General features: G+C 46.0%; 1 protein-coding gene across 4 annotated transcripts in view; it reads left to right on the top strand.

Annotated features, from left to right (window-relative positions):
* LOC147708596 (uncharacterized) overlaps positions 1-13282 on the top strand; it is a 174286-nt gene that overhangs the window by 116946 nt on the left and 44058 nt on the right. The gene's annotated exons all lie outside the window — the stretch shown is intronic.

Raw genomic sequence — 13282 nt, 5'->3', positions numbered from 1 at the left:
AGAGTGCAGATTCAGAGTGCAGAGTGGAGCTTCAGAGTGCAGAGTGGAGATTCAGAGTGTCAAGAGCAATGCCAATAGCTCTAACTTTAACAAAGGCAAAACCATTGCATTGTAAATGCTTGTTTATGGTTGATAGGCTGCTTAGGTGGCAGCGTGTGGTGGCCGCTAGACCGATACCTAACCTTGTATAACGGCCTAGCCAGAATGGCCGTCAAGGAACTTACTAGAAATAGGAAGCACTCTGTTCAATCGACAACCCCAGCCCAGCCTCACCTTATCCAGCAAATCAGATTTAGATACAGTACACCAATAACAAATTAAAAAGATTAAAAGCAATGATAACATTTAGTGAGGTGCAAAGTTGGTAATGATCTCAGGCAGTTTTACCCTTCATTGCCAATTGACATGCTGATGCAGCAGATGCAACCCTAAAGGGTATTGTCACAGATCTGTAAGCTCCCATTATAGGTATGAATGTGAATCATCATGCATGAAAATCTGAAGGCATGCAGAGGCCAGGTCCAAAGTGGAATAAAAATGTGGCATTGGTCACCACTGACATTTCTGAAATATTCAGCAAGTGGATTCTTACCCACCATAATGCCCTTGTTAAGTACTCTCAAATCCAAAAACGATCTCTCCACTTGATTTCTTGGCTACCAAGATTGTTGTTAGCCATTCCGCAGCCTCTGCAGATTCAGATAATCATGATTTACACAATCACACCAATTATTCACCACAGTCATCTTCTCACTTTAGATATAATGGGTACTGTTCCTTTCTTCGATCTTATTTTGTGAGCATATGTTTTTAAACATCATAACTCCTCTTTAAACACTTATAGATGGAATCTTTCAAAATCGAAACAACCCTCTTCCACAATATGCTTGTGAGTGGATGTCAGTGTCCTAAAACATATTAAATGTTTTCTGAAAGAGCTATCTCGTAATGCTATCCCCTTTAATAGAAACCTAAAGCTTTCTAGCACTACCCTATTGTGAAGCTTAGGCAATTTGAAAATACAGTGTCATTTTCATCACCCGTCCTCCATAACCTACTTCTCTAATCCATTGTTTGTAGCTTAAGTTTACTTTTAGAATTTTGTTCAAAAACGCCCTGAGGTGTGAAAATGATTCAAATATCATTTTGACATTTCTGCTATCAATGGTAATCTAATTCAAAGCATTACAATGCTGTTTGTTTCCAAGCTCTGTTTCTTCCATTACATAAACCCCATGCAGCACTTCATATAATGTATTTTTCACCCACAATTTTTGTATATTTCTCTTACATCTGGAAACTTTCTCTTGTTAGCCATGTGTCCCATCAGCCCTCATGAGAATCACTTCCCCTTAAATATTGTTTCTTTAACCGTCACACTTTCACTTTGGTTCATACTCAAGCAATTCACCCCTACTCCATTCACATAATCTTTTTTTTTTTTTTATTGTCCTCATACATGCCTTAACCCCTTCGATGCTTGTGACTGAACCATTCCGTCATCAGTCACGGTTGGGCTGTGCTGATGACGGAATGGTTCCGTCACGACCACACCCATTTCAATGAGGGGCAGCACAGGAGGGGAATTCCATTAGCAGCGATGGAGTTAAGGTACCCTCTTGATGGGATCCCTCCGAACATTCCAAACAGGCCAATTCTTTCTCAACCCTTGTGTGATGCCTGTGGAAAGAGGAAAGGAGTTCTCCCTCAAGATGAGACTGTTTCCTTGTCCCGGTCCTGTTCACGATGCCTGGAAGACCGTATGTTACTAGGAGGACAGGACAAACAGTACCCCAGCATAATCATAGGACCAGCTTTATTTCTCCCTCCAGGCCACTAGGGCCGCCCAGATCTTACGTATACTTGTTTCATCACAGCCCATGTCAGATTGACTAGTCAAAATAATAAGCTTCAAACAGTCCGCAAAGGAGGGAGGGGTTTCGGATTTCCAAGCCCTGCAGATTTCCCTTCTAGCAAGGATTATTACATAAGACACAAATTTAGAAGCTGGAGCATTAATACAATAATCCAACAGAAGACCAAAAAAATTAACCTAGGGCTAACTTCCAACTGCTGGAGCAGCACATCTTCTAAAAAGCCACATACCTCAGTCCAAAAGAGCTTGATTCTTGGGCAGTCCGCAAACATATGAAGATCGTCTGCTGCTGAATACGTACACCTGGGGCAGTTAAAACCCTCCCAGGCACTTTAGATAGTTCCCTAGGAGTCCAATAAACTCTGTAGGCAGTATAGAGATGATTCCTCCGAAGTGTAGCTGGTTTCACTACTGCCTGCAACATAGAAAAGAGTCACACCAGAGTTTATCCAGTATTTGGGTGTCTTTCATAGATTCACATGCCTGAATCATTCCCCGTCGTCGAGACGGGAGCCTCCGGTACATAAAAAAGTAATGTCCTAAGACATACATAAAGAGAATAGGTCTAAGGGTCTAACCTTAGTAACCTATCTAGGTCCTTATGCAGGAAGGACCAAATAGAGTAGGCTCCAGGGTCCCACCTTGGTAGCCTATCTGTGTCCTTTTGTAAAAAAAAGGACCAAAACAAAAGGAACAACCAATCAGCTACTACCTCCCTCTAGAACCTTCCTGTGAGGAGCCTCAGTCTCTCAGATTTTCTACCGCACGTTGTGCTAGGGAGTCTCCACCTGAGTTCTCCTCAGGAATATCGTATTTTCTCCAAACTTCACAGTTTTTTCGACTTTCTACAAACTGCGGTTTCCGCAGAAAGCCACCCCTACTGTCCCACCAACCCCGCAGCCATCTGTGCCCGTTCCTGCACAAGGGACAAGCACAGGACCCTGCTCAAGACCCTATCTCGTCCGAGGAAGAGGACAGAGAACATGAAGAAGGGGAAGTCCGAGATGATGATACGGACGTGGATGCGGACCAGGACTATGTTACTCACTCTCCAGCCTCTCCGGAGCCACAATCTTCTGAGTCTCCACCTGCTGATATTGGAGGTTTCCATAACCTCATGGAAAGGGCTGCCAAAAGGTTCCATATGTCAATGGAATCTCAGGAAACTGAATGTTTCCTCTATGACTTTAAAGAACCAACTAAGAAAACTACTAGATCGATTCCGATCATTGATTATCTACTCAAACAGGGCAAGCAGCTCATGCAATCTCCAGCTTCCCTACAGGTAATCGTACCCAAACTGGATAAAAAGTACAGAGCTACGTCTTCAGCTCCAGCATGCCTCACGGGTCACCCCAAGGCGGACTCTGTGGTCACCCAGGCGGCGCAGAAGAACTCGCGTAACCCTGCATCACCTTTATCGACACCACCAGATAAAGAAGGCAGGAAGTTAGATGCAGTTGGGAAACGCTTTTCCACTACCTCTGCGACAACGGTGAAAATTGCCAATTCCATCGCCCTTCTTGGGCGTTACAACCGCCAACTCTGGGCGGACATCGCGCCCTACATTGCCGACCTGCCGGAAGATGCTAAAGCGGAGGCACACTCGCTCCTCCTTGAGGGCCAAACATCGGCCTCAGAACTGATAGACTGCGCCATTGACGTGGCCATGACTGGATTCAGACAGCTGGCGGGAGCCGCTGTCCTGCGACGCCAAGGCTGGCTTAAAGCCACCTCTTTCAGACAGGAGGTCCAGACCAAGATCTTAGATATGCCCTATGATGGCGATCACCTATTCGGCGAGAAGATTGACGAAGCCCTCACTGCAATTAAAAAGGACACTGACACAGCCAGAGCCCTGGGCACTCTGCAATCTCGCACTCAGTCCTTTCGTGCCAACAGGGGGAGGGGACAATCCTCCTATAGAGGATCTTATCAAAACAAGTCCTCTTACTCGTACTCTCAGGGTAAAACGCAATTTCAACAGCGCCAAAACCAGTCGGGACGTCAGTCCTCCTTCAATAAATCGTCCTACAGAGGGAAAGGACAGAAGAGACCAGCAGGCAATCGACAATGACTTTTCCAATTGGCCAGCCCCTCCACCATCGCTTCCCTTGCGACTTGGAGGGAAGCTTTCCTTTTACCTTCAAAACTGGCGGCAAATAACGACAGACCGGTGGGTTCTACAACTCCTTCAATTCGGCCACTCTCTAGAATTCCTCTCAAACCCTCCTCAGACACCACCTGTCAAGCGTCCTCACAGACACCTGCGGCTGCTTCGGCAAGAACTAACATCCATGCTCCAGAAAGGCGCGATAGAAAAAGTTCCACACGCCCAGATGGGGGAGGGCTTCTATTCCCACTTCTTCCTCATCCACAAGAAGGGGAAGAAATGGCGTCCAATTCTCGACTTAAGAGCCCTCAACGTGTTTCTCAAGAAGCAATCGTTTCGAATGGTCACGCTACAGGAGATCCTGGGACTCCTGGAAAAAGGCGATTACATGACATCACTCGACCTACAGGACGCCTATTACCACATCCCTATCCTCAAGGGTCACAGAAAGTTCCTAAGGTTTGCAGTCGCAGGGATACACTACCAATTCCGCGTACTCCCCTTCGGCCTCAAATCTGCTCCAAGGATCTTTACGAAATGCCTTTCTCCGGTCGCAGCCTATCTCCGCCAGCAGGGACACCAGGTCTTCCCTTACCTGGACGACTGGCTGGTAAAAGCTCCGTCGAGAGCAGCCGCAGCTGCATCTTCCAGCGCCTGTCTGCATCTTTTCCGCCGCCTTGGACTGACCCTCAACAGGGAAAAGTCATCCCTGACACCAGCTCGAGTCATCACCTTCCTAGGAGCTACCCTGGACACGGATTGCACGAAGGCCTTTCCATCACAGGAGAGAAAGTCGAAACTCATCTCCTTGGCCAAGTCAGTGGCATCCAAACAGTCTCTGACCGTCCGCCTCTTCAAATCGCTCCTTGGCATGATGTCGTCATGTATCCTTCTCATCCCTCACTGCCGCCTAAAAATGCGCCCCCTTCAGGAAGAACTGTCAAAACAATGGACACAAGCGAAGGGATCCTTCGAGGACCGCTTACGAGTCACTCAACATCTAATCAACAGTCTACAATGGTGGACTTCAGACAAACACCTGTCGCAAGGACTACCGTTCCTGCTTCCGGCGCAACCACATATCATCACCACGGATGCATCCTTGGAGGGCTGGGGTGCAGTCCTACAAGAACTGCAGACCAACGGAAAATGGTCGCCACAGGAGTCCAAGCTCCACATCAACATTCTAGAGCTACGGGCGGTCTTCCTGGCGCTCCAATCGTTCCTCCCGCGCATCAGAAACTCCCCAGTGCTAGTCAGGACGGACAACACCACGACTATGCACTACCTGAACAAACAGGGTGGGACGCGCTCGCTATCTCTCTCTCGAGAATCTCAGAGAGTTTGGAACTGGCTTCTACAACATGGCATCACCCTCAAAGCCGAATACGTTCCAGGCAAGGACAATGTCCTGGCGGACGCCCTCAGCAGAGAACAGTCCCTATCCCACGAATGGGAGTTAGACGAGAGTGCATTGAACCACATCTTCACGAAGTGGGGGACACCACAGATAGACCTCTTCGCCACCAGGGAGAACGCCAGATGCCCAAGCTTCGCAAGCAGGCTTCCCCAACCAGGAACTCTAGGGAATGCATTTTCAATAGCTTGGCAGAACGTGTTTGCTTACGCCTTTCCGCCATTCCCACTGATACCCAGAGTAATCAGGAAAATGAAATCGGAGCCCTGCACTCTAATCCTCATCGCCCCATCCTGGCCGAGGCAGCACTGGTACACGGAGCTCCACCGTCTATCCGTCCACCCACCTCTTCGTCTTCACAGTCACCCAACCCTGCTCACGATGTCTCACGGGCAGGTTCTCCACCCGAACCTGGGCCCTCTGAAATTGTCAGCCTGGCTCCTGACTACCGTGAGTTCAGCCATCTAAACATCCCACAAGAGTGCAAAGATGTCCTGTCCAACGCCAGAGCTAACAGCACAAAAAAGACCTATACTCTCAAGTGGAAACGCTTCTGCATCTGGTGTGAAAAGGAGGGTCTACACCCCTTCCGGGTCACTCCCCAACAACTCCTGCCATACCTTCTACACCTGGCGCACTCAGGCCTGGCCCATGCGTCCATCAAGGTCCACTTGGCAGCGATTTCTAGGTTCACTCGAACTTCTAGGGGCCCCTCTCTGTGGGCGGACAGACTCATTAAGCAATTTCTGAAAGGCCTCTTTAGGTCCTTCCCTAGACCAAAACCTGTCCCTCCAACGTGGCAGCTCAACATAGTTCTTCACCAGCTGATGAAACATCCCTTCGAACCTATCCACAAGTCTGACATAAAATTCCTGTCGTGGAAGACAGCCCTCCTACTTGCTCTGACCTCGGCCAGAAGAGTAGGCGAGCTACAGGCCCTTTCCGTCCAGGACCCATTCCTTCAATTCAAGGAGGACAGAGTCATCCTGCGTACCAACCCACGTTTCATACCCAAAGTCCCTTCGGACTTCCATCTTAATGAGCCGGTGGTTCTTAAATCATTCTTTCCGAACCCATCTACCCCGGCTGAGAGATCACTGCACTCTTTAGACCTTCAAAGATGCCTAAAATTCTATCTTGACAGAACAAGACAATTCAGGAAGTCATCCCAACTCTTTGTCGCATTCAGCAGGCCTAGGAAAGGCATGCCCTTAACTAAACAGAGCATATCACGATGGATCTCCTCAGCCATAACTCTCTGCCACGAGAAGGCAGGAAGACCTCTGGACTCACGGGCCAAAGCCCACTCCACCAGAGCCATGTCTACGTCTGCGGCACTATTTGCTGGAGTGCCACTCCTAGACATATGTAGAGCGGCGACCTGGAAGTCCCCGCATACCTTCACCAGGCACTACTGCTTGGACGCTGAGCTGACGAAAGACGCAGCAGTGGGCAGAGCAGTGCTTCGCCATCTATTCCAGTGAGGTGAGCCCTCCTACTTCCCACCATCCTTGACTGGTATGCACATTTCTTTGTTACTAGATTCTGCATGACATTGTATGCTGTTGTTTTTTTCCTACAGTCACAAATGTTCATTTCTTGCAGTAATATACTGTCTGTATCTTCACAGAATGTGCATATTGTATTGCTTGCTACTCTGATTCAGGCATGTGAATCTATGAAAGACACCCAAATACTGGATAAGAAATGCGTTACTTACCTGTAACTGCAGTTATCCAGTATTAGTGTCTTTCATAGATTCACATGCACCCTCCCGCCTCCCCTGGAAGGACTCACCTCTCTCTACAGGTTTACACCTATCCAACTTGGTGCGTACGAAAATCTGAGAGACTGAGGCTCCTCACAGGAAGGTTCTAGAGGGAGGTAGTAGCTGATTGGTTGTTCCTTTTGTTTTGGTCCTTTTTTTTACAAAAGGACACAGATAGGCTACCAAGGTGGGACCCTGGAGCCTACTCTATTTGGTCCTTCCTGCATAAGGACCTAGATAGGTTACTAAGGTTAGACCCTTAGACCTATTCTCTTTATGTATGTCTTAGGACATTACTTTTTTATGTACCGGAGGCTCCCGTCTCGACGACGGGGAATGATTCAGGCATGTGAATCTATGAAAGACACTAATACTGGATAACTGCAGTTACAGGTAAGTAACGCATTTCTTCCACATTCCCTCATCGTCATCTCCAAAAACACTACCCCAGAGTTTCCTGGCTCCCAATTCCACCCCTTCCCCTGCTTCCAAAAGGGCCCAGTACCAAAACGAGACTTCTCGTTTCCAGGTACACATTCTAGAGACTGAATCGAATTTCAGACTTGCATTCTCGTTGCCCCAAGACTTCGTTGCCCACCACGCAGATAGCTGGTAAAACTTGAATCTTGTCAGTGTCCCGCAGGTCAAACTGGAAATTGACTCCCAACTAATCAGCTGCGAATCCTTCTGAAGGTCTCCCCAAAATCTGATACCAGCTAACTTAAGTGGTTGACGGAGTTGATCCTGAAGGCATTCAGGAGTGCCGGGGGAATACCAGATTAGGGCCTGTACTGTATAGTATGGAATTTTCAGAACCCTTCTGGTATAAATCCAGTTGTTTAGTGCTGCTCCCAAGATCTTAAGTCTGACTTTCTTGTAGAACTTGGGATGCCCAAATTTATAAAGAAAAAACTCTTGTCCCGGCGGAACGTCATGTAGCATGGCCTGAAATAATAAACCTAAAGAGGAAGAATCTGTTTTATTGGCCAAAATTCTAAAATTCTTAAAATGGAATGCATGACAATAAGTGAGTAAATCAGTTAAAGCAAGTCCGCCCACATTTAGAACTCTCCTGAGCTCTTTTCAGGCAATTCTGGTGGTTTTAGTGACCCATATAAAAGAACCGATTTTACCTTGGAGTTTAGCGATATCCTTTGTGCTGAAGGATAATGGAATCGAATTATACAAAAACGTTAATTTAGGCTAGATTATCATTTTAACGAGGTTGACGTTCCCGTATATATTCAAGGGGAAGTTTGCCCAGCACGTTAATAGGCCACCAACCTCTTTAGACACCTTCTTCCAGCTGGTCTTTGGTATATCTGCCAGATTCTGGGCTAGATGAATCCCAAGGTATCTCATTTGACACTTTGCCCCCTGTGTTCCGTTGGCTTGATTCCATTCCAATATTTCGGTCTTATCCTTGTTGATTTTATAACCAGAGACTTTACCGAATTTTTCCGCCTTCTCAAACAACCTAGGCATAGCTTCTGCGGGGTTAGAAGTATACATGAGAAGATCATCCGCATAAAGAGCAAACTTTAGCTCTAATTCTGTAATTCTAAAAGGATTGATGAGAGGATCCGCACTGACCAGCAAACTAGGGGTTCGATATATAAATTAAACAATAATGGTGACAGAGGACACCCCTGCCTGGTGCCTCTTGAGATATCGAACCATTCCGTCAGAGCACCATTCACTGAGACTTTTGCTTAGGGGTTAGAATAGAGGGATTTGACTGCCTGCCCCAAATTACTTGGAAAACCAAAACTTTGTAAAGTCTCCCAGAGATAGAGCCAATTCACCTGATCAAAAGCCTTAGCGGCATCTATTGCAACTATCGTGAGTGGAAGCTTCTTATCCATCGCGACATCCACTGCCCCTATGACTTGAAAGGTGAGGTCATTAAGCTGTCGACCAGGTATGAACCCCCTCTGGTCTGGATGCACAATGGCCTTAATAATTTTCACCACCCTTGTTGCCAGTATCCCTGCAAAGATCTTGTGATCCGAGTTCAGCAGTGATATGGGTCTATAGGACTCCATTTTCTGCGGATCTTTATTCTGTTTTAAGATTAAGGTCACTGTCGCTTCAGACCATGATCTGGGAGCATCTTCCCCCTGCATGTATATTTTATTGAACATGTTTTTGTAAACCGGCACCACCCTGTCCAATATAGCAAGATAGACCTCTATTGGAAGCCCGTCAGGACCAGCTGCTTTGCCCCTAGCCATTTTCTTAAATTGTACTCTAATCTCACCCTCAGTAATGTTAGTATGCAAAAACAGCCTATCTACTTCGGACAGCTTGGGGAGATCTATTGAATTCAGCCACTCCCTAGCTCTCTCTGGTCCCGGTTCCATATCTTCCTCATACAGGTTATACATGAATGACCTAGCCTCCTCCCAAATCTTATCGTCATCAAATAGGAGTGCTCCTGACCCTCTTTGACATAAGCTCTTTATCTGATTTCTAACCCTGTCTGCCCTAGTCTTACAAGCCAAAAGGGAAACCCATTTCTCGCCATAGGCGAAATGTTGTAACTTGCTGGCGTCCCATCTATCCTTCAGAATCCTGTCTAAATTGGCCTGGAAGTTGGCCTGAAGACCCTCGAGCTCCCTTTCCAGCTGCGGCACTAGGTTCTGACAAGCCAACGAGACACGCTGTAGCTCAACCTCTTTTCCTTAATCTTTTTAAGCCTATCGGCTTCCGTCTTTTTCGTGGAGTTTCTTTTCTTAAACATTATGGAGCTTAAAAGTCCTCTCAGATAGGCTTTAAAAGCCTTCCACACTATCTGGTCCTTAGCGAACCCTATATTATACCTAAAATATTCATCAGATATTACCCCTAGCTCTGACCTAACCCCCTCATTCGGTAACAATGTCCTATCAAGAGTCCACCTCCTCTGGCACTCCTTACGTTTAAAATTAAGAATCAGCTTGACAGCTGAATGATCTGATAATATTGCAGGGATATGCACTACCGACTCAACCTCAGAAAACATAGTCTGATCCACCAAAAAATAATCAATTCTAAAATGGTGTTTGTATTTCTTACTGAAAAAAGAAAAGTCCCATGAGCTCCCATTCATAACTCTCCAAATGTCCAGTAGATTAAATTAATTATATTTTTGAGCACAGAAAACTTTCTAGGTGGAGTAATGTATTTCGCTTTAGAGGTGCGATCTAACTGCTTATCCAATACCAAATTGAAATCACCCCTAATTATAATGGGTGCAGATGTATTTAGTAAACTAGCCTCCAATTTTAAAAGGGGCCCCGGATTATCTTCATTTGGCCCATAATAAGCTACACAAACTAAAGGATACCCACCAACTGTCAAGGTAACCACCAGCCATCTCCCTGACTGATCTGTGTCTAAATTTTCTACCTTGATCCCTACGTTGCCTCTAATGATTAGTGCAACTCCCCTTGTACTACCCCATCCTGAACCCACCTAAGCTTACGAAACCCCTGGTTACATTCGTGGGCCTCAGAGGTTTGGAAGGGAGAGGCTACGCAGCAATTCAGCGGGAGGTCTCTGTTCTGAGTGGCACCATTGCAAGATATCCTCCTGGCTCCTATGGTGAGCCGGTAAGATGGTTGTCTGAAGGGAGGGATTGCCAGCACATGGATTGCGATTTTGCTGCCTCCGGTTTGGTACCTACCTGTGGCCCCCCCGGACAGCAGTGCAGTGGGTGAGTCTTTTTTCAACAGCAAAAACTGGCAGGGGGTGTGCCTCAGCTTCAGCCTGCGGTTCTGGGGGGGGGAGGCGGGGAGGGTTCTCCCTGTGAAGAACAGATATCAGCTACGCTCTCAGTTAGAGCCTAAGAACAAAGAAAGCCAAGTGGTTGCAGAGTTGAGTACAGGAGGAGTGGTTCCTACCTCTCCACGAAAAAGGAAAACTCCCAAATCTGGCGACACAAAAAAATTAAGGGTGGCAAAAGCAAAAGCAAACCGTCCTGCCTTCAAAGCTACCCCCTCACTTAAATCCTATTTCAAGATAATGGAGCAAGCAGTCATCTCTAAAGAACCATCATCCGCCCCTCTGCAGAGTCTCCCTCCAATTTCGCTCGAAAATCGTTTTTCTCCTCTCATGAAGGCTTCTGAACTTGAGACGGGCTGGTGTTGATTCCATGGTTAAATCATCTAAACCCCCTTACGGTGATATGCCCTATGCTTTGGTCACTGCTCCCGCCACTGTTATTGCTGCCGCCGCTATAGCCGCTCCTACAGCCTCTTCTCTCACACAAGTTCTATTAGCATCTATGCCTATTATGGTTAGTAGCGATGCTCCAGTAGATAGAAGTGGAGTGAATGAAGACAATTCAACTGAGGTACTTGGAGGGGAGAGGGCCGGCGGCAGTCAATCGCAGCTTGAGTTTATGCTTCAATCCCTAAGGGGTGACCTACTCTCTAAATTTGAGATCTCAGAATGCGAATCAGAAAGGGATTCATGAGAAATGTGAGGCCCTGGAGTCTAAGATCGATGACATCGGCATGCGAACTGGGATTCTGGATTCTGAAGTTAAGTCTCTTTCAGGGGTCGTGCAGGGGAATACAAAGGACCTAGAGTCCCTAAAAGCCCAAAACAGATCTTTGCAGGCGGACATGGAGAGGCTTGAGATGCACGCGAGAAGAAACAACTTGAGAATCCTTAAAATACCGTAGGGTTCAGAAAAGGGAGATATTAAGGCATTTGTCTGTAAATTCCTTAGGGAGGGAGTGTTGAAAGATAGAGAAGATATCAACCTTGAGTCAGAAATACAGAGAGTACACAGAGAGCCTTTTAAGTTGCATCCCGACAGAAAAGCTCCAAGGAAAATATTAGTCAACTTTCAAATCTATGCCATCAAGTGAGCTGATTCTGGGGAGAGCTGTGACTGAGACAGCACTTCATTTTGACTCTGGGCATTACCAAATCCGCTCTGATCTTGGGAAAAGAACTGCGCAATGGCAGTGGGAGCTTGGCTTCAGAATGCCTGAGCTAAGGAGTTTGGGGGCACACGTTCAAATGAAATTCCAGCATTCCTGAAAGTAATGTGGAAGAATAAGATGCATAACTTTAGCTCCCCAGAAGAAGTTGATCTCCTCCTGGCCCAAATAAAGGGATAGTTATAGTAAACTGCGATTTGAAAATGCTCCCGAAGTAAAAAAAAAAAAAAAAAAAGTACATAAAAAACACATTTAAATATAGGGGGGGGTTAAGACTTACCAATTATTAGTTACTTCTTTTTTTTAATTTTTTTTTATTCTATAGGGTGTGGTGCCTCTGCTGCCCTGGGGGGGGGGGCGAATAGGCGGTTTCTATCGCCACGGGATGGAAGGGGGTTTCTCATGTGTGGCTGGGGCACACTGGGTTTTGGGAGCAAGTGGGAAAAAATAGAAAAATTTGTCCTCATACAAGTCAAAGTTGAATACGCTAGGTTAGTTGGGAAGTGCTCTGGGTGCCTTGAAAATGAATAGGTTAGATAAAATTTCGTTTCTCACTTGGAATGTGAATGGATTGAGAAATAGGAGGAAGTTGTCCCACGTTAGTGAGTTTTTGAATAATAGTGAGGCCCATATTTGCTTGTTACAGGAAACCCATTTAGAGGCCCACGAATGTAACACATAATCTTGTTTGATCTCATCCACATATCTCATCATGAGTTCCACTCCTTTTGCTACTAGTAATACTTCACATAATGGTGGTTCATCTTCCATCCATAATTCCTCTCTTACTGTCTCTCTGTTACAATATAGTAGAAATTGATTCCTAATCCACTCATCACTTAGTATGCCAAGTTTACACGTTGCTGCAAGCTTCCTCAAACTACTACTCCACAATCATCTTTCCTTCACCTTACGTGTTCTTCCCCCCATTTTCTAAAATGGTGGATGCATGTGCTCAATATAGTAAATCTAAGTTTTTCTTATGTTTGTGAAATTCATTGAGACCCCTATGATCCTCTTGTAAAAGTCGGAAAGGAGGTGGAGTTACATTCTGCATGTTTTCTCCAATCATAAAAATTGCATTCTTTAAAAAAAAAAAAACTTTAACCCAGGGAATAGGCAGGCACTAAATAAATCCAAAGGTTGTGTAAAAAAAATACCTTGTCACCTAGCC

The sequence above is a fragment of the Lissotriton vulgaris genome, chromosome 6 (assembly GCF_964263255.1).
Source record: "Lissotriton vulgaris chromosome 6, aLisVul1.2, whole genome shotgun sequence".
NCBI classification, from domain to species: Eukaryota; Metazoa; Chordata; class Amphibia; order Caudata; family Salamandridae; genus Lissotriton; species Lissotriton vulgaris.
This window is presented reverse-complemented; position numbering and strand designations above follow the sequence as displayed.